This window comes from Phycodurus eques, chromosome 18, assembly GCF_024500275.1.
Source record: "Phycodurus eques isolate BA_2022a chromosome 18, UOR_Pequ_1.1, whole genome shotgun sequence".
NCBI classification, from domain to species: Eukaryota; Metazoa; Chordata; class Actinopteri; order Syngnathiformes; family Syngnathidae; genus Phycodurus; species Phycodurus eques.
The window spans coordinates 878,283-897,752 of NC_084542.1; the positions used below are offsets into that span (position 1 = coordinate 878,283).

A 19,470-nucleotide genomic window follows, 5' to 3' on the forward strand; every position below is an offset into this window, starting at 1 on the left:
TTTTATTTTCTGTCTTGTTTTTTGCTCTGGAGTACAAATCCAGTGGATTGTTTTATTTGTTGTGCCCTGCGATTGGCTGGCAACAAGTTCAGGGTGTACCCCGCCTCCTGCCCGATGTTAGCTGGGATAGGCTCCAGCACGCCCGCGACCCGAGTGGGGAGAAGCGGCTCAGAAAATGGATGGATGGATGGATGGATGTTTTATTTGTTTGGTTATCAGCACAAGACACATCACACGTTGCATTATTATTATCTTTGACACATAATTGTTGGCCACAAAATTTGAATTTATAGATTCACCTAGAGCGAATACAACAAGCTGTGCAAACAGCACCAATATTGATACATATGATGATTGCTCTACAAACATTTGTCTATAATCTTGAACTCTTTATATGGAACATTCACTTATTTGGGTTGACATATGAAGCGATAAAGACTAAATTTTACACATTTGTCATTAGGTCAACGTGGTATGATATGGTGGCTTTCCACATGGGGTATACATATTACAAATTACACAAAGTACAATACTTGTCGACAATAGAATGTTTATGGTGGATAAAGGCACACAGGGGACTTACTGAAATTCTTAGCTGATATTGGCATACAGTCAGCAAAGATACATTTTAACTGTCGTCTGAAAAATTGTATTTCTAAATTTCAAACCCCAAAACCTCAGACGAAAAATCGAATAATAGGACAGACGTTACGTTTGGGCATGACAAATTACTGCAGATCCTGGATCAGTAATTATGCATAACTGACCGTGTCACTGGCATCCCTTGGACAAAAAAAAATGCAGAGGCAGATTTTATCCAACGGAAGAAAGTCCTTCGATTGCCAGACTACTCAAAATCCTTCACCCGTTATTTACATACCCTCGTGTTGACACAGATACAGGCTTTTGGGGGTTCGAAAGGAAAAGCTGGAGCTTTTATTCCACCCAAATTTTCGTAATGTCTAGAGCACTTCATTCAGGTCTACCAAAGCCAGGTCTGCCGATGGACACACGAATTATTAAGGTATTGCACATTATCGACTACTCAATTTCAGAAAAGACGTCCAACCAGAACTCCCAAGGGCGGCCGACGGGCCCCTGCATGTCATCAAACCCGGCGATTTCGCGCTGATAAAGAACTGGGGCCTTTCCAAGTCCTCCTTGTGACCCAGACTGCAGTGGAAGTTGCTGAAAGAGCTACGTGGGTTCACGCGTCACACTGCAAGACGGTCCCAGCACCTCCTATGGTCTCGACTCGTCCACTTCCCTCACCTTCTACGAAGGATGGCCAGAAAGTTCAGCCTCGTGAATAATCACCTCTAAGAAAGAGGATTCACTGTGAGCATACACCTTTAGCTACAATCAGTGCTGGCAACTGATTGCACTTCGATAGGTCATAAAGCAGACCAATCATCTGTTGTCTAGACTGACGCGCGCACACCACACACACACTTTCGTATCTCGGCGGAAGAACAGAAGATGAAGATGACTTCTCCCAGGGGTTTCAAACTCCTCCTCTGTGGCTTAGCATTACTTGCTATAATTATTGTGTTCAACGTGTATTGATGCTCCCTCCCACTTTGACAGTTGACACTATTTCGTACCTCGTGAGACGTGACACATCTGACGAGCTTCTTTGGTTGCATGAGACCTCTGCCAATTTCACCTCCTACAGTATGAATGTTTGGTTTCTTTACACCCTTCAAGTGACACGCTCTCAAAATCGCTCTCACTTCTATGTTGGTTTTTTCATGCAGCTGCAAACCCAGATGTAGTGCCTTCCCCACATCCCAATTCGTCATCACGGTTTCCTCGCACATTAACTTCTTTATCTGTCCACAGCACCTTATCCAAACCGCCTTCGAGTTTCTTGATTCTGGCTGGTTCATTGGACTCGGTTGGCAGGCTTAGTTATATCGTATTGCACTTATCTGTGTCGCTCTTCTTGTGCATGGTTGCCTCTACGTCTGTCCAGTATTCGTGTGTGGCCCCAATTGACCCTGTAACAGTCTCCTCTCCTACTTGTGACCGACGCTTTCCTAAACTTTTTCCTCGTGCTGACCGTTTGGATGACATGACTGAGCCTGGCTCGGGTTCTTCGGTCTAGCCTTTTTATTTGACTGAATTACATCCTGTCTATGAAGGATTTTCTTAAACCTACATTGTAGTGTGAAACTGGATGTTGTCAACGTCATATCCTTATTTACTAATTTTTCATTTTGTTTGATTGACTGATTGACGATCAAAAGTGGGGATTTGTTATGGCAAAATAAAAACTATAACCTATACTGTATTTCAAAATGTAAACACTCCTTCGTTCTTGTGTGGCCTTTTTCAAATGTACGTAGTAGCTTCATGTTTGATGCAAAATGTGGTAACTAGGACAGCAATGATGTACAACATGCGACAGCAATGACGTAACTAACTTGAGTTGGGTTAGAAAACTATTTTTAATTTCACTGATGAGTGCACTTTGCTCTTGCGGTCTTCAACCTCCCTTTTCTCTCAAGGACAAGATAACTGTGTGAACAGGTCTCTTTCTTTCTTCATCTCCTTCCCATTTTTTCTTTGGTTTAAAACAGCATTGTTTTTCCGTATGTGTCTCATCCAGGCTGCCAGTTTAAGTTTTAAAGAGGCTTTGCACATTTAAGGTTTTGCCTGTATGTTGGCATTAAGTGAATTAAGCAGTGATCAGACGAGCCCAGAGCTGCGCGGGGGATAGCACGGTATGCGTCATTTAGCGTGGCATAGCAGTGATCTACAATGTTGTTTTCGCTGGTAGGACAGTCAATGTGTTGCTTGTATTTATGGAGTTTGTGGTTGAGTTTAGCTTTGTTAAATTCCCCAAGAATAATGAGGGGTGAATCTGTGTGTTAGTTTACTTGTTCAGCGAGCATCAGCAGTGTGGCATTCATTTTAGCTTGTGGAGGAATGTAGACACCCGCGAGTATGAATGAAGCGAACTTGCGCGTCAAGTAGAATGGCTTAGAGTTAAAAAAACAACGACTCCAGTCCAGGCTGCGGTGTGTGTTGAGCTTCATAATGTCGGTATACCATTTTTCATTGATATACAAGCATATCCCACCATCTGTTTTTGTTTTCCGCGATAACTCTGTGACGCAGTCTGTTGAAAGCCCGGAAGCAGTGCAGCCCCATCCGGGATGCGTTCACAAAGCCATGTCTCCGTGACGCACAGGGCGGCAGAACAACCGAAGTCTTTACTGATCTTTGTGAGAAGATGAACCTCGTCCATTTTGTTAGGTAGGGAGCATAGATTTGCGACGTGAATCGATGCGAGCGGCATTCGGAACCCTCTCTTACGGAGCTTGACCTGCACTCTGGCTCACTTCTCTCCGTGGCGTCGCCTTCACCTCCATGCGCCGTAGACTGCGGCCGCCCCTTTGGCGAGTAACTAGTTGGTGAAAGAAAGTCAGGTGTAGACTCCCTAATGTTTAGCAAGTCTTCCCTTGTGTGAGTCGCGTAATGTCTCCAAAGACGAACGAAAAACAGATAAACATAGACAGTACTAGAGAGCACGTAACCGAGGCGACTGCACGGTTAGGCGCCATCCTGAATAGCAATGGTAAAACGGAGACTTCCAGTTGGACGAACAAAGCGATGGCAGTGTAGGAACACAGCCTCAAAAACTACTCAAAAACTTTACCACCAAACATCGAATAAATTGAAAACTTTAAATAGAAGTTGATTTAAGTTAGTGGGTCTTTGTAATTCCCAAAATAAAACCACGTCAACACAATTGAGTTATTGAAGCAGGACGGAGTTAGCCGAGGGCTCCCGGCTCGCATAATGGAGAATATTCCCATTCACTCCAATAATGACGAGGATCAGAGAGAAGAAGCAAGCTTGGAGCTCATATTGAAAGAAATGAGGGAGTTTAGGAGAGACAATACTCAGCAGGCTTAACAAAATTCGAGAGGAAATTAACAAAACAAACGCGAGAATTGCGGAGAGGCAGACTGCAAACAAGGATTGCGCAGAATCTTTTCTTTTTCTTGGTTTTGGGGTTATAACTAAGGATATAATGCAAGTGTCGACTTATTTTTTTCTTTTTGCCATGTGGACAAAAGACTGAGGGCCCTCACACACCGGTGGGTAAATGGACTGCACTTATATAGCGCTTTATCTACACCATCACAGTGCCAAGAGCGCTTTACAAAGCCTCACACATTCACCCACTCACACACACCAATGGGCGACTGCTGCCATGCCCACACATGCCCCATTTTGACATGCAGACAGTCGTACCCGGGATACGAACCAGTGACCGCGACCCGCTCTACCTACTGCGCCACAGGCGGGGAGAGGCCTCCCCTCCGATCCCTCTTGCTCTAAGGGCTTATTTAGGGTCAAGAGTAAGACCTCACTATTGAACAACCCCAATTCCAATGAAGTTGGGACGTTGTGTTAAACATAAATAAAAGCAGGATACAATGATTTGCAAATCATGTTCAACCTACAGTTAATTAAATACACTACAAAGACAAGATATTTAATGTTCAAACTGATAAACTTGATTGTTTTTACCAAATAATTATTAACTTAGAACTTTATGGCTGCAACACGCTCCCCAAAAGCTGGGCAGGGTCATGTTTACCACTGTGTTACATCACCTTTTATTTTAACAACATTCAATAAACTGAGCACACTAATTGTTGAAGCTTTGTAGGTGGAATTCTTTCCCATTCTTGCTTCATGTACAGCTTCAGCTGTTCAGCAGTCCGGGGTCTCTATTGTCGTCTTTTACGCTTCATAATGTGCCACACATTTTCAATGAGAGACAGGTCTGGACTGCAGGCAGGCCAGTCTAGTACCCGCATTCTTTTACTACGAACCCACGCTGTTGTAACACGTGCAGAATGTGGTTTGGCATTGTCTTGCTGAAATAAGACGGGGCGTCCATGAAAATGATGTTGCTTGGATGGCAGCATATGTTTCTCCAAAACCTGTATGTACCTTTCAGCATGAATGGTGCCTTCACAGATGTGTAGGTTACCCATGCCGTTGGCATGAACACAGCCCCATACCATCATCATCAGAAGGAAAAGAAGAAGAAATGGAACCTAACTAGGCAACTCGGTAGCTTGCTTGAGCTTTGGAGTCAGAAAAGGCACGCAGGGATTCTCCCATCCACTTCAGTCTGTCATTTACACACCGTCTTGCGCGTATTATGCTGTCGACTTTAAGCATATTTCCTCTTACACACTCGAAGCAGAAGTAAGTCCAGCACCCCGTGAAGATAAAACATCATATTGCACATGAAGTTTTATTATAAAAATATACACCAGCACACAGTGAAAGATACAGTAATGCCTCGCTATTTTGCGGTTCACCTTTTGCGGCCTCGCTATATCGCAGATTTTTTACAATGCAATTTTGCATGCCGTTTTTTACAGCGTACAAACCCGCATTGTAGTCTGCGTCCTGATTGGCTACGGTACTGTAGACCAATTTGAATCCATCTCCTCCGTGCCATTTAGCAACCCGTTCGGGTTGCTAAATTTAAATTAGTGTTCGATTGCTAGCAGTGTGACTCTAAAGTGCCTCCTGTTTGCAAGTTTTCTCCCAGACATAACCAACAATGTCGACGAAACGTGCTGCCAACAAGGGCACCTGCGGTCGCACCCAAAAGACAAAGGAAGGTGTGAACTATTGCAGAAAAAGTGAGACTTCTGCACATGATAAAGGAATGTAGACGTTACGCGGCTACTGGGCGCCATTTCGGAATCAATGAATCTTCGGTGCGTTGCATTAAAGAGGAGGAAAGTAACATAAGGACGACAGCAGAAATAAGTTTTAATAAGCAAGCAAAAAAGGGTTGTACTGTCGACATCAAGACCATCGTAAGGATGGAATCAAGCTTTATCGTTGCGGATTAGTGACTGCAGAAAAAAGAACATTTCGCCGGATACAAACGTTATCCGTACTCAAGCTAAAAAGCTTTATATAAGCTTTGCTGACAGCAAGGAGGAGGAGGATGCAGAGCTCAGGCCATCGACGAGGCCTGCTGCTCACCCAGTAGGCCCAGTAAGCTCATTTAATGCCAGCAAGGACTGGTTTGACAAATTTCAGAAACGCTCTGGACTTAAGTGTTTCTCTGCACCGAGAGGTCGCCTCTCATCATAGAATAATGATTGTATTCGGGCAAAAAAAACTCCCGACTTAAACTAGTTTACCTAAACGACTGTTACAACAACATTAATGTTCATTGTTACACATGCAGGAATCAACTGAAGTAAACTTAGCACAGTTTAAAGCAGATGGGGAACATTCATAGAACATTAGTTGTCGTGGGCCTTCTGTAACTAGTGGATCGCATAAATGTGAAGCTGGAGTCTCGGGACAGGGATCATGTCTGCAGTCTGGAAGTACAGTGGAACCTCGATTTAACAAACCCTGGATTTAATGGACCTCGGAATTAATCGATAGAAGATAGTGTCAAAAAACAGTTTCCAGTTGCCATTTAAACCGCCGTTGACAAAGTCTATTAGTTCCAGAATTGTCCACTGTTGTTTACTGGCGCAGTGGAGCAATCAATAAGCAGAGACTGGGAATCCTATTGTCACAGATATACAGATGAACAGACGTGCCTACGTGTCGATGTTTAATCAAGGGCAATGCAAGGAAATTTTCATATCTATGGCTGATGTTTACCCCTCCTTGAGCAGTCACCTTATCGTGGTGGAGGGGTTTGTGTGTCCCAATGATCCTAGGAGCTAAGTTGTCTGGGGCTTTATGCCCTCGGCAGGGTCACTCATGGCAAACAGGTCCTAGGTGAGGGACCACACAAAGCACGGCTCAAAGACCCCTTATGATGGCGACAAACAATGGACTCAGTTTTCCCTTGCCCGGACGCGGGTCACCGGGGCCCCCCTCTGGAACCAGTCCTGGAGGTGGGGCTCGAAGGAGAGCGCCTGGTGGCCGGGCACAGCCCAAAAGGGGTAACGTGGGTCCCCTTTCCCATGGGCTCACCACCTGTGGGAGGGGCCGTAGGGCTCGGGTGCACTGCGAGCTGGGCGGTGGACGAAGGCAGGGACCTTGGCAATCCCATCCCCGGCTACAGAAACTGGCTATAGGGACATGGAATGTCACCTCTCTGACAGGGAACGAGCCCGAGCTGGTGTGTGTGTGGTCGAGAAGTTCCGACTAGATATAGTCGGACTAGCCTCCACACACAGGTTTGGCTCTGGTACGAGTCCTCTTGAGAGGGGTTGGACTCTCTTCCATTGCCCATGGTGTTTGGTGCCGAGCAGGTTTGGGTATACTTATTGCCCCCCGGCTCGGCGCCTGTATGTTGAAGTTCACCCCAGTGGACGAGAGGGTAGCCTCCCTCCGCTTTCGGGTGGAGGGAGGCTGTTTGGTGCTTATTTCCTATGCACCAAACAGCAGTTCAGTGTACCCACCCTTTTTGGAGTCCTTGGAGGGGGTGCTGGAGAGCGCTCCCGCTGGGGACTCCATCGTTCTGCTGGGGAACTTCAATGCTCACGTGGGCAATGACAGTGAGACCTGGAAGGCCGTGATTGGGAGGAACGGCCCCCCTGATCAGAACCCGAGAGGTGTTCTGCTATTGGACACCCTAGGTCGCAGTTCGATGATCGACTTTGTGGTCGTGTCATCGGACTTGCGGCCGCATGTCTTGGACACTCAGGTGAAGAGAGGGGCGGAGCTGTCAACTGATCACCACCTAGTGGTGTGTTGGCTCCGACGGTGTGGGGAGATGTCCGATGTGGCAGGCCCAAACGTACTGTGAGTCTGCTGGGAACGTCTTGCAGAATCCCCTGTCAGAAGGTGTTTCAACTCCCACCTCCAACAGAACTTTGCTCGCGTTCCGGGAGAGGCTCTGGACATCGAGTCGGAGTGGACCACGTTCCGCACCTCCATTGTTGAGGCGGCCAACCGGAGCTGTGGCCGTAAGGTGGTCGGTGCCTGTCGTGGCAGCAATCCCCGAACCCGTTGGCGGACAAGCTGAAGAAGGAGTCCTATCGGGCCTTTTTGGCCTGTGGGACTCCTGAGGCAGCTGATGGGTACCGGCTGGCCAAGCGGAATGTGGCTTTGGTGGTCGCTGAAGCAAAAACTCCGGCGTGGGAGGAGTTCGGTGAGGCCATGGAGAAAGACTTCCGGACGGCTTCGAGGAAATTCTGGTCCACCATCCGGCGTCTCAGGCGAGGAAAGCAGTGCACCACCAACACTGTGTATAGTGGGGATGGGGCGCTGCTGACCTCGACTCGGGACGTTGTGAGCCGGTGGGGAGAATACTTCGAAGACCTCTTCAATTTCACCGACATGCCTTCCCATGAGGCTCTCCTATGTCTGAGGTTGAGGTCATCGAGGTGCTTAAAAAGTTCCTCGGTGGGAAGGCCCCGGGGGTGGATGAGATTCGCCCGGAGTTCCTAAAGGCGCTGGATGTTGTGGGGTTGACAAGACCCCAAGTATCTTGGGGTCTTGTTCACGAGTGAGGGAAGGGAGATCGACAGGCGGATCGGTGCAACGTCTGCAGTGATGCGGACTTTGTATCGGTCCGTTGTGGTAAAGAAGGACCTAAGCCGAAAGGCAAAGCTATCAATTTACCGGTCGATCTACATTCCTACCCTCACCTACGGTCACGAGCTGTGGGTCGTGACCGAAAGAACAAGATCCCGGATACAAGCGGTCGAAATGAGTTTCCTCCGCAGGGTGTCCGGTCTCTCCCTTAGAGATAGGATGAGAAGCTCGGTCATCCGGGAGGACCTCAGAGTAGAGCCGCTGCTCCTTCACATCGAGAGCAGCCAAATGAGGTGGCCGGGGCATCTGATTCGGATGCCTAGCGGACGCCTCCCTGGTGACGTGTTCCGGGCACGTCCCACCGGGAGGAGACCCCGGGGACGACCCAGGACACGCTGAAGAGACTACGCCCTTCGGAGCTGGATGAAGTGGCTGGGGAGAGGGAAGTCTTGGCGTCCCTGCTAAAGCTACTGACAACCATTTCAAGACAAGCATTTCTACACAGCCTGCTCAGTGGGTGCAAGCTAAAACAGACTTCAACGCCTCAGTCCAGTTGGAAGAGTTTGTTCCACTAATCGGCTACAAACATTGTGTTAGACTGTGCAGAAGACTTTCATTCTCTAAACTGCTTTGTAACTCCCATCTTCCTTCATGTGATCGATTTCCACTACTATTCGAACTTTTTCATTTATGTGAGTATTAAGCGTCAGTTCAACAGGTGAATCTGCTTGGGTTTAAGACACAACAAACTGTCGAGACAAAAACTGGAAAATAAACGACTTAGAAATCTGCCTGTGGTGTTTAAAATCCTTGCTCGGGTCCACGGTGCCACAGTTAAGAAGATTCCACACGGCGATGGACCATGGCGGAACGCGATCAAATGCGTCAGGAGAAAAACAATGTGCAGCGGTGAACTAGCTCGGGAAGAATGGCAAACGAGGGTGGGAGCGACAGTCCTTGGGGTGAAGTGAAGGCTGTTCTTCCAGCAACGCTGTTCACTCGACATCAAACATTGGCAGCCGCCCAGTCTCACATACCTTTGTGCTGACATAAGAGGGGATGAGAACATCTTGGGTTTTTTTCATACTTTTTCTGGCCATTGCAAAAGGCGAAACATTTATTCATGCCGAAAAAACAAGAAAGAATGAAAGCTGCAGCCATTTGCTTCTTTATGGAACAGGATGGAACTTCCATCCTAATCACCGTTTTATTCAGAATAGACAGAAACCTAAATACGTAGACGCATCTATTTGCTGAAAAACTAAAAGTAGACATTTCAAATACAAACCAAAATCATATTTTCTTGTGGGATTTTTTTATTCTGGGTACCCCAAGGGAGCCGTCTACTTCACCCACAGCGACAACTTCGTTGGCAAGCAAAACGCAATTTGAGATTATGTATGTAAGTGGATTATGAATTGTACTCAATCAAGAGTGTAATCGGTTTCATGAGTAGTTAGGATAATTGATGCACTTGTAGCCACAGAGTTTGAGGGACAACAGATGTAAATTGTGCCCACCGAATTTGAAGGGTAAAATGTAAATTGTGCAACGCACACAATTTTTTGGACGCTGTTCATGTCTTGACCGTTCTGCACGTTTGTCTTTAAAAAGAAGTGTATTTCAATTGGGCCACCATCAATAAGGACTGTCTTTCCTATGAATGCCTGAAATTTGAAATCATCAACAGCTGTTTGAAAATGGGATTGAATTGAGTGTCATCAACGGGTGAGTTTCAGTGTTCAACTTACCACCTTACTCAGTTATTCGCAAATAGTTCGGCGCTTTAAGAGCAATGTTTCGCAACCCTGCAATTGCGAGGAATTTCGGGATTTCATCATCTATGTTCCATAATATCCCCAAAACAGTCAGAGAAGCCGGAGAAATCTGTGTGCGTAAGCAGCGACATTGAATGACCTTCGATTCCTCAGACGACACTGCATTCAAAATTGGCATCATCGTGTCAAGGGTGTCGCCGCGTGGACTTGGGAACATTACAGGAAAACATTGTCAGTTCACACAGTTTATATGGGATCAGATTGGTGCCAAAAAGAATGGCACAAAACCTGTTAGATCGCAAACGAGGAAAATTATATCAAACAAAACTTCTTGAATCACAAGCCAACAATAAGACATTGAGAGATATAATCTAACTCATGCAAAAAAATAATACTAATGTTTTTCCATGCAATGAAAATATGTTTTGCTTAGAATGACAATTCGCTGCCCGACTTTTTACTCACGTTCCAATTTCTGCACTGCTGCTGCCTGACTTGTTGCTTTTTCTTTTTGTCACCGACCTTCCGGCTGGGCGGGCTTCATGAGGAATGCGTCCTCATTGGCTAATTTGATTTGGGATTTTGTGCGCGTCACCTCGATCGGAGCCAGCTAAAGAATGCAAAGATTCCATTTTCGATCACCTGAAGGAAGCGCACGTATCTATCATGTATGTCGTCAATGCTGTACATGCTAGTAGTGATGTTGTAACATTATGCTAATAACACGTTAGCAGCGCATTGCCACACACATATCTAATAACCATGAGCTACTGTATATTGCTAACGTTAGCCACCATACTGACTTGTCCGTACTGTATACTATATGGCCATCGGCCACATTTTTTTGATCATCTTATAATGACATTGCCGGATAAAATTAAACACCGTATTTGTCCGTAATTATTTTCTTTTGGTCAACACCGAGTAAGAAAGACTGGCTAACTTTGAAAGTAGGTATCGTATATAATCGAGACCTTGCAGGAAATCCAACAAGTCATTTAGGATCGGTGCTTCCCTTTTATGCCAATTCCGTTTTTAAGCCGTACTGGTTATTAGTGTTCAATTTTAGTCGGTAATAAAATTCTCAGGTCATCGTAAGATAATAAAGACATGTGGCCAATGGCCATATGTATATTATACATACTCCGGACGAGTCCGTATGGTAGCTCATGTTAGCAAAATAGCTACCGGTTGTTAGCTGCTAAATTGTTGATAAACTGTCACTGTGTATTTATTTTTGTAAATCACTACTTGCTAATACAGCATTGACAACATATATGATAGATACTTACACTTCCTCAAGGTGATCGAAAAGTGAACCTTGCATTCTTGTCGCTGGCTCTGCTCAGCGGGACATGAAAAAAAAAAAATTATATTGGGGGTATTAGCTGTCATTCAAAATGAATTAGCCAATGAGGACGTGAAGCCCGCCCACCCAAAAGGTTTGTGACAAAAAGAAAACGCAAAAAGTCAGGCGGCGCAAACGCGAATATCGTCATCGCGAGCAGAAAATATTTTAATTAGACGTAATAACATTTTTTTTTTTTTTTGCTTGAGTTAGATGACATCTAAACGTCTTATTCTTTTTACCTGCGATTCAAGAAATTTAGTTTGACAGTCTTGTTTTTTTTGTTTGAGATTTCAAAGCTTTTGTGTGATTCTTTTTGGCCCAAATATGATTTCATAAATTTTTCGCTACATCTACAAGTGCAGGGGAAAACTCTAACGGACTGTTGGGAAGTTCACTCCGGACGCGATCGCCTCACCCCGGAACCTTCGGTAACTCAGAGCGTCGGTAGTGTGCGCGCCGCTCGATACAAGTAAAACTGACCCATTCAAGATGGCGGATGTGCTGACACATCCCTAGCAATAGCCAGAGCACATTCAGTGGTAAAGTTATCGAAAGTGGCGCGCACGCCGTCTCTGGGTGAAGCTGAAATTGGTCCGCGACTGCGTGACGTCATAACTTGAAGCAGTTTTGGCCATAAAACAAGCGGACAAGAACTTTTGCGGTCTCTTTTCCGTGGCCGCTGTTCTGAACCAAGGCCCGCAAAAAAATGCAAAAACAAAAGAATAAAATGATCAGTTTGAACATTAAATATCTTGTCTTTGTAGTGTATTCAATTGAATATAGGTAGAAAAGGATTTGGAAATCATTTTATTTGTCTTACACAACGTCCCAACTTCATTGGAATTGGGGTTTGTATTTCAATTACTTTCTCAATGTAATGTAGTTAATTACATTTTGATTACTTTTCTTCATTTTGAATGAATGCAACAACAGGACCTGTGGATGTTTCCTTGTCATAAGTGGATTAAAACATTCATTCATTCATTCATTTCCCGAAGCGCTTATCGTCACTTGGGTCTCGGGTCATGGTTAACCCAATATTGGTTATTTCCGCAAAGAATACACTGATAACAAAACACGACGAAAAGTAAATACATACTTCAACAATTGTTACATTATACGTGCGCAGCATGTGGAAAATCACCATACCATGTTGAAAAAAAAGTCAAAAATGATAAAGGTGAAACCGCTCAAAAGTCAAAATCTGAGACAAACTAATAGATGGCACCACAAGGTGGCGCTCTGTGGTCATATTTGGAAAAGTAGGTTATGTTCGAGACTACAGCAGAATGGCGCTAAGTGCTTCTTCTGCGGCTATTTTGCAAATGTAACTCAAATCGTAACCATTGAAGTGCCCAAAAAGCAACTGCAATTTCATTCCACATTTTCTCCCAGTAATGTAACGGCTTACCATCGCGTAGATTTTGTCATTAAATTGCATAATCCCATTACATGGAATTAGTTCCTCCCCGACACCGCCTGCGCCTGTGTAAAACAACACAGAACGTCACGCAATAAATGCCAATCGTCCCAATATTTTAATGTCATTGACAGAGCGGATATGATCCCGTTGTATTCAAGTCGAACTCAGCCATTTATTGTGATTTTTTTTTTATTTTTATGTTTCGGATTAATACGCGTCAACCACGAACGTGGTGGGGGCATAGGCGGCGTGTAAATGAGAAGAGTCGTTGCGTTCAACGACAGCTGCAGTGCTTCCGCATTGCACGTGTTGGAACAGTCGAGCCACGTTCACCTTCATCTAAAAAAAAATGGAAAACACCCGAAAAAGTGGGCTACGCATTGATACGACGCGTACAAAGTATTTGAGTATCCGAACGTATCATGACAAGACAAATGACGAGAGAGAGGCTGCGATGTCGGCGGATAGCCTAGCCTAGCCTAGCTTATCTTAGCTTAGCCTAGCCTAGCCTAGCCTAGCCTAGCCAGCAGACAAAGAGGTGCACGCTGTGCTTTCTCGGTGTCGCGCCCACTCCGAACACTGGATGCCGCGTCACTGCTCGCAACGACATCGGCGAGTCGAGGGTGGGACGAACTCGGGACCTTCGCAAATGTTCTATTGGGGCCACATGAGCCAATAACACCGGCGTGTACGTGTGCATGACTGCGTGGATATTATTTGCACTCCTTGTGGAGACCAGAATCCCCCCCCCCCCGCGGCTGGATTCGTATTTTCACAAATATCCTCCTCGTGAAAGCGACACAACGCGTTGTAACGTGGGACGCTGGCCGGGGGGGTCATTGTTCGTTCGCGTCGCCCACGCACACGCAGAAAAAGACAGCAAAGAACGACTCCAAACGTAACAGCAGGATGTGGTTCGAAGTTGCAGCCGCGAGTTTCACCATCTTCACGCTATCGCTAACCCAGCACATCACAGTCGATGACGAATGCGCGTAGATGTTGTTTTTTCCACTTGGGACCTTTTTTTTTTTTTTTTTTTTAACATGGCTCCAAATGCCCGCTAGCCAAAGTCACCACACCGATGTCGTTTTTTTTGTTTTTTTGGGGGGGGATTGTGACGCACAGGAAACGCAGCAGATTATGTGGCTGAAGTGCAACAAAAGACGGCAGAAAAGCGCACGGCCGCTCACCGTTTTCGTCCTTTCCTTCTCAATGTCCGTTTCCCCATCCGAGTTCGTTCACATGGTGACTCGCTACTCCTCCTCCGGCGGCTGCAACTCGACTCGATTCGTCCCCCGAACGACGACAAAGAAACGTCCGCGATTGTGCTCCCTTTTGTCGCTGCTCTGAGTACGCGGAGAGGCGCGCGCGTCCACAATTGCGGTGATCCTGCGCCAGCGCCGCTCAGCCTCGCGCTGTTCGCTACATTCGACTGGAACACCTACTCTCGACCGCTGCATTGTTGACATTAGTCTGCCGACGTCACGCGCTTCGTTCATTCACAACGCCGTGAGCGCGCCCCTCCTCGGCCTCCCTCGCTCATAGCTGAAATTCGGAACGCGTGCGTGCGCGGCCGTGGACATCAAATAGGCATAGGCACCGCCTTGGCGCAGAATTTCACGTAAGCGTCGCCGCCATGTTGAATGTGGAAAGTGGGAGTGAAGTGGCTTGACTGCGGGAAATACAAACTACGTTGATGGCGAGAGGAAGAGAAGAGCGCGAGGGTGCGATAGGAGTCATACCAACTTTGATCCTTAAAAAAACAACTGGGCGATATTCCCAGGAATGATAAACAACCCAAGTGTTGTAATTGTGGTGGGAATCACAGCGTGGCGTATGGCGGGCGCGAGGTGATGGAAAAAAAGAGGCACAGGTCCAACAGGTCAGGGTGACAAACAGAACAACATGGCGGCGAATAAGCCGAGGAGGCCAAATGAGCCAGAACAAGCAGGTGAGGGCAAAGCAAGAGACTTACGACATTCATTGCAGGTGTTGTGAATGCAACAATGGGAATAAACTCCAAAAGAGAAATAATACAAATAATACTTAGAGCAGCAGAAAAGCATCTTAATAACAAACAATTAACATGGGAAGTGTCTCATTCTGCCCTGCAGTTCCAGTATTGGAGCCGGGAGGGCGCTTTGCGTCCTCTCTGTTTTCAGCACCTGTCTTCAGTCAGCCTCACCACCACCGGTGTATATAAGCCTGCCTGTTCCCGGAAACCCTCGCCCAAGTATTGCAGCCTCTCCTAGCGGTACCGCGGCCCACCTTATGTCAAGTAAGCTATACTGTTCCTCGCTTCCCTTGTCGCTTGTGTCTCCTCGTTCCCAGTGCTCCCCCGTGTTGCTGACCCACGTCGTTCCTGCCACCGAGCCAGCCGCCTGCCAACACATCCAGGACCACCCCCGTAACCTTTCCTCGATAAACTGTTGATCGTTTGACATCTGCCTCCGCCTGCTCTTGGGTCCAGCTACTCCCCACACGTGACGGAATACTTAGGCCGCTACGGACCCGGCAACTCCGGAGGCTCTGAAGAACGCACTAAGCCTCCAAGGCGCCCACATTGGACGACAGGACAAAAACCCGCAAGAAACCACCGAAACGCTCCACTCCCTTTCGCAACGGGTCCGCCTCCTTTCCCAACAGATGCAATCCATTCAACCCCCTGTAAGTACTCCTCCCGAGTCACCCCGCTTCCCGTACGAAGAATCTCATGTCCCTCCGCCCGAGCCCTACTCCGGAGACCTAGGTGCATGTAGCCAGTTTATTCTTCATTGCTCACTCGTATTCAATCTCCCACCGAACGTTCCAAAGTAGCTTATGTCACTAACCTCCTCCGCGGCAAAGCAGCAAAATGGTCCTCTTCATTGTGGCAAAACCCCTCTCGGGTACTTCGTTCATTCGATTCTTTTTCCGCCGAACTCCGCGAAGTATTTGATCACCCGGTTCAGGGCAAAGAAGCCACCCGTCGCCTCCTCTCGCTCACGCAGGGCGCTAAATCAGCAGCGGAATATTCCATTGAGTTCCAGATATTGGCGGGTGAATGCGGGTGGGACGACGCGGCGCTCGGAGGGATTTTTTTCAAATGGCCTCTCCGACCAACCAACTCAAGGATGAGCTCGCGGTCCGGGACGAGCCCGCCGCTCTCGAGGATCTCATCGCCCTTTCCATTCGGCTTGATAACCGACCGCGAGAGAGAGCACGAGAGAGGAGGGTCCGCGAATGTAAGAATCCTCCCACTCAGAGCACCGCGCCGTCAACTTCTCACCCGCCTCCCGCACGTCCGTCACTCCCCGTAGCTCCCACAGAGCCCACGCAAATTGGTAAAACGCGTCGAGACCCACAGGAGCGTCAGCGTCGAGTCATCCAGCGGCTGCGTATCTACTGTGGTCAATCCGGTCCCTTTATTTCCTCATGCCCCCGCCGATCAAAAGACCAAGCTCACCGAGAGCGTCGTGGTGAGCCAAACCTCCCCGTCTCGCATTATAGTTTCTGCTCAGATCACCGCCATTACTGGCCTTGTAGATCCCGGTGGCGATGACAACTTCATTCACGAAGCAATAATTCACCGGCTCCAAATCCCTCTCCGACGACTTCCATCCCCGAAGAAAGTCAAAGCCCTGGATGGCCGAATCATCTCCCCCTTTCCCACCAAACCGTGCCGTTCACCTTGCTCCTTTCGGGTCATGGCTGTCTCACTGACACAGCAGGTGATTGAACTACTGCAACAACAGGACATTTTCTTCGCACTACCTCGGCAACACTTGAAAAGCTTTGTCATAATAAGCAAGGAATAAAAAACTAAAAAAAACGGACTGGATGCACTTTCACTGGAGATACAATAGGTAAAAGCAATCTTACGTCTATCGACCAGTCACACATCTGAAAGTCCTCTTGAGAAGTTTGCAAATTGGGACCAACATATACAGTACCTTTATTTGATTTGGGGATGATCTTATAAAGCATACGTATGCTGTTACTGTTTCCACAACGCAAAACAAAAATGACGTAAAAAGAAAAAACCTGCTTGCCAGAGTCGAAGGATCTCACTTCCTCATTTGTTCTCCACAAGGCCATTGTCTGCCGCCACTTTGAAAATCAACCAGTGGTTCCACGCGATGTCGTGATTAATGGGACGAGAACACGGTGCGATTCATAGACCAACAGACAAGGTACGGTAACCTAAATACTGTCCACGATCGAGAACTACTTCATCTCTGTGCCAGAGTTAGCCTATTTATGTCTTCCGGTTTCCATGGCGACATTGCGATAGATGCATTGTAAAGCACACAATCAATGTCCCCTTGTACAATAAATCAATCCAATAAGGCAGCGATATCTCCGCCTTACATTCATAAATGCACTTGAGTGACGGTGGAGCAGTTTGGCTAGGGCCATTTGACCGAATGGCAGAATTATACGGTTGGGAGCCGAAACTCAGGAAAGTAGGAAATCGAGACATCGAGGTGGTCCATTGTAATGGATCTGGACTGCAAGTACCATTTTATATGGGAAGGTAGCCGTCACACTTGTGAAAACAACCCAATACAGAGGGCGAATAAGCACAGGCTTGCCTTTCTCAGACAGACACACGGAGACCGTCGCCTTGTCCTACTTCGACGGCGTGTCACTTATCAGAACAAAAGGACGTTGGAGAAAGCTGGCAACACCGCTCGGTCTTCCTTGTTCCAATTTGTTCAGTGACGGCAAGGGGAAGCGAAATCTCACAATACCTGCCTGGGGAAGGAAGATGACATCATTCCGCTGCAATGAAATGAGTCATTGTTCCCAATTTAGAGATCAGCTTCAAACACTGGCAGAAGGAAAAGAGACAAGCCTTTGTCAGCAAAATACAAGGTTAATACTCCAATCTGCTGGAGTCTTACTTTTGGCTTTCAATATCCCTGTCAGACACAGAAAAGCCTCTCCTTGAGCCGTCACCTTATCGTGGTGGAGAGGTTTGTGTGTCCCAATGATCCTAGGTCCTAAGTTGTCTGGGGCCTCACGCCCCTGGTAGGGTCACCCATGGCAAACAGGTCCAAGGTGAGGGACCACACAAAGTACGGCTCCAAAATCCCCTATGAAGAATAAATCAAATGGATCGAGGTTTCCCTTGCCCAGACGCAGGTCACCGGGGGCTCCCTCTGGAGCCAGGCCTGGAGGTGGGGATCGAAGGCGAGCGCCTGGTGGCCGGGCCTGCACCCTGGGGGCCCGGCCGCGCACAGCCCGGAAGGGTAACGTGGCAAACGTTACCAACGTGGTCCTCCATGGGCTCACCACCTGTGGAAGGGGCCATAGGGGTCAGGTGCGGTGTGAGCTGGGAGGTCGCCGAAGGCGGGGACCTTGGTGATCCGATCCCCGTCTACAGAAACTGGTGCTAGGGACGTGGAATGTCACCTCTGACAGGGAAGGAGCCCGAGCTGGTGTGTGAGGTTGAGAAGTTCCAATAAGATAAGAGTCGGGCCCGCCTCCACACACGGCTTGGGGTCTGGTACCAGTCCTCTTGAGAGGGGTTGGACTCTCTTTACCACTCTGGAGTTGCCCACGGTGAGAGGCGCCGAGCAGATTGCCCCTACTTATTGCCCCCCGGCTCGGCGCCTGTACGTTGGGGTTCAGCCCGGTGGACGAGGGGGTAGCCTCCCTCCGCTGGAGACTCCATCGTTCTGCTGGGGGACTTCAATGCTCATGTGGGCAATGACAGTGAGACCTGAAAGGGCGTGATTGTGGGGAACGGCCCCCCCAATCAGAACCCGAGTGGTGTAGTTATTGGACTTCTGTGCTCACCATGGATTGTCTATAACGAACACCATGTTCAAGCATAAGGGTGTCCACACGTGCACTTGGCACCAGGACACCCTAGGTCGCCGTTCGATGATCGACTTTGCGGTCGTGTCATCGGACTTGCGGCCGCATGTCTTGGACACTCGGGTGAAGTGAGGGGCGGAGCTGTCAACTGATCACGGCCTGGTGGTGAGTTGGCTCCGATGGTGGGGGAAGAGGCCGGTCCGACCTGGCAGGCCCAAACGTATTGTGAGGGTCTGCTGGGAATGTCTGTCAGAATCCCCTGTCAGAAGGAGTTTCAACTCCCACCTCTCACAACTTCATCTACGTCTCGGGGAAACACATTGAGTCAGAGTGGACCATGCTCTACGCCTCTATTGCCGAGGCGGCCGACTGGAGCTGTGGCCGTAAGGTAGTCGGTGCCTTTCGTGGCGGCAAATACTTGAACCCGTTGGTGGACACCAGCGGTGAGGGATCCTGTCAAGCTGAAGAATGAGTCCTATTGTGTTTTTTGGGCTTGTGGGACTCCTGAGGGAGCTGATGGGTACCGGCTGGCCAAGCGGAATGCGGCTTTGTTGGTCGCTGAGGCAAAAACTCTGGCGTGGGAGGAGTTTGGTGAGGCTATGGAGAATGACTTC

At 47.7% G+C, this 19,470-nt stretch overlaps 1 protein-coding gene across 2 annotated transcripts in view; it reads right to left on the bottom strand.

Annotated features, from left to right (window-relative positions):
• The window catches only part of bach2b (BTB and CNC homology 1, basic leucine zipper transcription factor 2b), a 90,634-nt gene extending 76,010 nt beyond the window's left edge, over positions 1-14,624 (bottom strand). For both annotated transcript variants that reach the window (XM_061705149.1, XM_061705148.1), the window contains exon 1: positions 14,242-14,624. The gene's annotated coding sequence lies outside the window, so the exon portion shown is untranslated. The remainder of the gene's footprint in view (positions 1-14,241) is intronic.
• Between the last annotated feature and the right edge of the window lie 4,846 nt (positions 14,625-19,470).